A 6,062-nucleotide genomic window follows, 5' to 3' on the forward strand; every position below is an offset into this window, starting at 1 on the left:
TAAGGAGCTCTGGTGGCATAAGGAGTAAGGAATTTGGCTGCTAACTAGAAGGTCGGCAGTTCAAACACAGAAGCTTCTTTGTGAGAGGAAGATGAGGCAATCTATTTCCATGAAGATTTATAGTCTTGGAAACCCAACGGGGATCACTAGGAGTCGGAATCAATTCAATGGTAGTGGGTTTGGTTTATTCTAAGCATTGGATTATCTAGAGAAAAGCTATTGCTTGCTTCAAAACTGTTTATATAACAGATTTCTCATTTGCATTTTTTTATGAGAATCTGAATTCAAGCTACAGATATGTTCTGCTATATTCTCTTGCCTACTGGGATTTTTTAAAAATATTATTCCTGTATAAAAAGTAAGTATGGACTTCCCAGGACCTCATAGTTACAATCTCATAACACCCTTCTCTCACTCCCACAATTTCCCCAAAGTAGAGTTCTGTCAAAGATTCCACTTTTTGTGTTTTTCATTTCACCTAAGAAGCTCAATCCCCACCTATCAGTTTGTCATACTGCTGTGACTTTTGTGTTGCTCTGATGCTGGAAGCTATGCCACTAATGTTTCAAATACCAACAGGATTTCCCATGATGGACAGTTTTCAGTGGCACTTCCAGACCAAGACAGACTAGGACAAAAGGCCTGGCAATTTACTTCTGGAAATTGCCAATGAAAACTCCATAGATTATAAGAAAATGTTATCTGATACAGTGCTAGAAAATAAGCCCCCTTGGTTGTAAGGCACTCAAAATACACAGTAGCTACAACAACAGACTGGAGCATGCCAACAATCACGAACATGGTGCAGGACAGATAACATTTCTCTCTGTTGACTGGATGGTACCTAACAACGATAAGAAGCTCAAAGCACTGGCATCTCATCAGTCTGCAACATTCTTGTGATTAAAGAATGAAGAAGAAAGTTGAAAACTTGAGATGTAGAGACAGAGTGCCTCGAGTCACTCACTGAAGCAATGCCAAGGTGGGAATGCATCCAGGTCATTGGGCAATCCAAACTGAGTCTCTACTGTTGCTGAGTTTCTGCATGCTCCCATAGCATGCAGCTCTGATTTCAGTATTCGCCACAGTCCAGCATACCTCACAGTTTGTCTTATCGTGGAATTCCTCATGCCTGTGCATGTCTCCCCCGTTAGACTGGCAATAAGCAGTTAGCAAGCAGGAACTTATTTTACTCTCTCTTCCCCATCATATTATTATTGTTCTTGTATCTCTTTTTTTTTTTTTTTTTTGCATGATTCAGGAAGCGTATTGCATGAATGTACTAATTATTGGATATCCATACAATACTGGCAGTCATGGCCTAGCCAAGGTGACATGTATTTTGGGGAGACACAATTAAATCCATGACAGTTGGAATATTTGGATATTCTATGGGAATAACTCTTGGGATCCTTGTCTGTTTTTTTCAAAAAAGTTTGGCCACAAATTTAAAAAAAAAATATTTTATTTCTGATCATCACTTGCTAAATATCTTTTATGTTACAATTTTTTCTCTTCTGCTTGTTGTCAGCCTCTGAACCACAGAAGGACTTAATGCCTTAGGCACTCTGCCACCAGAGCTCCCAAGAGGGAAAGGAGTATTTCTATTTTGAACAAACAAGGCTCAATAAGACTTCACTGGACATCATCTTAATAGGTCAGATCTTTGCTGTCGTCATTTATAACTTTGTAAGTTTATTGGGGCCAATTAGATGAGATGATCTGATGCAGTTGTACTCAGAAAACACTCAAGAATATTCCCTTCATCTGCTTATTTTCCCTTCTGTATTCAAATACCAGTTTTTTTTCCCCAAGATTCTCTACTTCTATTTATACTTGGATGAATCCATCTGAAGGTAATATTTTTGTTTCTTTAGAGTTCTTTTGACAGTGATAATGGGGGTGTTTTTATTTGTTTAAAGTGTCATTACTTTCCTACAAAATTTACAGTGCCTGTGACATGGGACTTGTACCTATAAATGGGAAAATTTTATTTTGGAACAGTGGTGCTTCAAGTATGGTTCAGCTCAAGGTATGTTTGTAGTCATTGCACTACAAAATGATAAAAAAAAATTGCCTCATTTATAAGTATGACCCATCAGAGGCAGTCTTTCCTTTCATTCTAGAAAAATATTTTCATCATGATAACTAAGGACCATCAAAGTAAAATAAAGCTTTAGCAAAAAAGAAGAGGACCCTCAACAAGATGGATCGACACAGTGTCTGCCAGCAATGGGCTCAGCCATAGCAACCACTGTGAGGATGGCACAGGACCGGGCAGCTTGATTCTGTTGTGCATGGGGCCGCTATGAATTGAGGCCAACTCAAAGGCACCTAACAGCAACAAGTAAGAACAAGGTGGTACCTGCCCTTTGTTCTGTTGAATTAATTTATTAATTAAAAAAATAATAAAAACCTTGAAAATCATTGTTTTACAGAAATATATACACATTTTTGGTCAGAGCTAAAAAAAGTGGATGATATCCTTGTTTGGCAGGAAAAGGTTGTGTATTGTCAGCTGTTAATTGAGTTGATTCTGACTCATGGTGACTCCATCTGTGCAGAGTAGGACTGTTCTACAGGATTTTCAAGGCTGTGACTTTTGGAAGCAAATCACCAGTCCTGTCTTCAGGGATGCCTCTGGGTAGGTTTGAACCACTAACCTTTCAGCTAGCAGTTGAACACTTAGCCTTTTGCATCACCCAGGGACTGCAGGAAGGTGTTAAACTAAAAACTCACTGTCATTAAGTCAATTCCAACTCATAGCAACCCCAATTGGGTATTTAAGGCTGTAAATCTTTATGGAAGCAGACTGCCTCATCTTTCTTCCACAGAGTAGCTGGTGGGTTTGAACCACTGACCTTTTGGTTAGCAGCAGTCTTAACCACTGCACCATCAGACCTACTCCAGGAAGGTGTGAGCAGTCACTAAACAAGTGGGAAAACATTGTTCTTTTAACAGTAAGACATAGGAAATAAGATGGCTATCTCTCTTCTGTGGCTTTGGGGGGTAAAAGTGGAAGTATATTTCTTGCATCATAATCTAGCTCTAGATGAAAGCTGCTATGTCAAGATAATTGATAATATAACCCAAGGTATCTGTTCTTACCACTTCAAAGTAATAGAAAGTATGCCTTCCAGAAAATCTGCAGTTCTTTTAGTAAAGTGCCTTTAGTTTACTGCAGCTATTTTCACCATTTTTGGAACCAAAATCTCCCCATCATTGTTCACACACTTCTATTTCTCCTCTTAAAAGTCATTTGGAACATAATTTATAAATTATAATAAAGTTGAAACAGCCTTGATTTTGAGATTTATTTATTTTTTTTTTTTTCAAAACATTGTGCTATGGATTCACCACTAATAACTGGTTTTAGAGACAAAATCAAGGTAGGGAATGTCATCTTTAGGAAACCCAAACTAATTGACCATTTGGATCATAAATAAATGATGGTGGATTCCTCTAATCCCAAAAACCAACAATTAAAAATGTTCATATTGAGTGTGTCTTTCCTAGTGCTGCCATAACAAAAAAATACCACAAATAAATGGCTTTAAATAATATTACCTCACAGTTTGGTGGGCTAGAATTCCAAATTAGGGCATTAATTTTCGAGGATGATCCACCTTGTTAGTAGATATGGGTGTTCCTTGGCATTGCTTGCCCTGTTGAGGATTTTTTACATGTAATTTTTTGTTGGAATATATGTGTGTCCATGTCTCTTTTCCCTTTTTTATAAGATTTCACTCAGAAGGGATTAGGTTTAGGACTCACCCTACTTTGGTATGACCTCATTAATATGACCAAAAAAAGTTTCCAGACAAGTACAGAGGTTAGGATTTCAAAATATGTTTTGGGAGACCCAATTACATCCATAACAGAGTAGAACCAACCACTGCCCCCAAAATTTCGTGAGATCCTATTCCCTATGAGAATTCTCTTCTCCTTTTATACGATGTGATATTAAAAGAGTAGCCTCTACAAGGAATCGCTTCTCCTATTTCTATTAGCCCCAAAAATAGCTTCTGATTTAAATTGTTGGAACCCGCTGAATTCTTGTGTGCTGCCAAAAGTTTTTTAAAAAAACAAACAAAAAACACACACTGCCTGTTGAGCAGACGACTCATAGTGACTCTGTGTTGTATTGTTGTTGTTGTTATGTGCCATAGAGTCGGACCCAACTCAGAGCGACCCCTCCTTGGGTTTCCGAGGCGGTATCACTACAGAAGTAGATTGCCCAACCTTCCCTCCGAGGAGTGCCTGATGGGTTTGAACCGCCAGCCTTCTGATTAGCAGTCAAGTGCATTAGGCACTACACTACCAGAGTAAAACTGCCCCATAGGGTTTCCAAGGCTGTAAATCTTTATGGAAGCAGACTGCCACATCTTTCTGCTCAGAGCTGCTGATGGGTTTGAACAGCCGACTTTCAGTTTGCAGATGAGCATTTCAATGCATCTCCAAGGCTCCTAGCTGCCAATGGTAATTATGGCATAATCTGTGACTAAGATGCACAGGTTTAACTGCTTCATTTTCTTCCCTTGGTTCACATAAAAAACCTTGCTTAGGAAATTCCACCAGCTGCACACATCAGTAGGTGAAAACTACATGATTCTGACCACAAAATAAACTATTGCCAAGTCCTTGGCTAGGATAAAACCAAGCACAAAATCTGGAATAGAGATGTACCACATTTCATTCACTAAATAAAAAGAACTGCTCTCCTAGAAAGACGAAATGTGTTACTTCTTTTTAGTTCCTTAATCACATAGAGGCTTGAGTTACATTTGCACGTGTGCTTGTCTCCTGGGCTTGTGTTACACCTGCTTGCTCCTTATGTCTCTCCTCAGGTTGCATAATTAATTCTTTTTTTATTCAGGGAAATTATTATATTTTTGTTATTCTAAAGCCCCATTTCAAATAAGAGATGCTAATGGTGTTCAGAATTGCCTCAGCTGAGCTCATGCACTTTAACACAAGCAGTTTAAAATGTATATATAAAAGGGTTTGCTTGGCTAGAAGTAATATTTGCATAATCATTATCAAATCGTTACACTGAGTGCTATTAAAGTTAACTGCACTAACAATTATTAAACATTTTTAGATAAAGGGAACAATACATTAATACAACATGTTTAGAGACTTAAAGATTATGTTTCAGAATTTTGAATATTTTTATGACATCATGGATCAAAAGTTTCAGTCTTATTTCACCATAAACTGTATTTATAAAGAGAACTTGAAATTAAATTAGTTGCTTATTGATATCAGAAAATCATTTTTCTAAGCATGCAATTAAAGACTCAGGAAGTTTTAGATAGTTAGAATTCTTTAAAAACTAATATTAGTTGAATTATATTTCACTTAGTAACACAGTCTTACTATTTAGCTAATAGAAGCCATCCAATGACTTGTGAATGTGTAACATTTCCATGATGGGGACTTAAATACTTGTCATTTCAATAAATCCCAAAGCTATTTCTGTTTCATTCAAAATAAATTATAAAATTAACGCTTTAAGATGATTGCAAAAATGTCTGAACTAGTTTGTTCCTCCGCTGCACATACTCCCCCCCCCACCCAAATTCATAGATGATAAGAAGACAGTGGTATTTTAACAGGAATTAATAACTAGTTTATTTTTCTGCCATGCTAGTTGGACATACTGAGTTGAGTGATGTGAGTTATGGACGTGAAATTGCCTGGAAAGCACTAGAGCCTTGGCAGATATTTGCAGAGTAGAGTACAAAGCTTTAATACAGCCAAATGACTTAATGACGAGTAGGGAATTACTGTAAAATATAATGCTGGCGGAAGGCAGCAAGCGGCGTCCCCGGCTCGAAGAAATCCAAAATGGATTCCAGGAAGCGAACACAATGCGCAGCGGCTGCAGTGCTGTTTGTTCCTCCTATACTGTTATTACTGTTCAGTAGTCCTGAAATCTGAATGACAGTGGCCTGAGCCCTTTCAAACAACAGAAAGAAGGTCAATTTTTATAATGAGGAAATGGAAGTGGTGGCACCGAAGATCACTGACCCTTACAGTTTCTTGTGCGATGAAGGAGC

This window comes from Orycteropus afer, unplaced genomic scaffold, assembly GCF_000298275.1.
Source record: "Orycteropus afer afer isolate SDZICR_OR568_19922 unplaced genomic scaffold, OryAfe1.0 scaffold00008, whole genome shotgun sequence".
NCBI lineage: Eukaryota > Metazoa > Chordata > Mammalia > Tubulidentata > Orycteropodidae > Orycteropus > Orycteropus afer.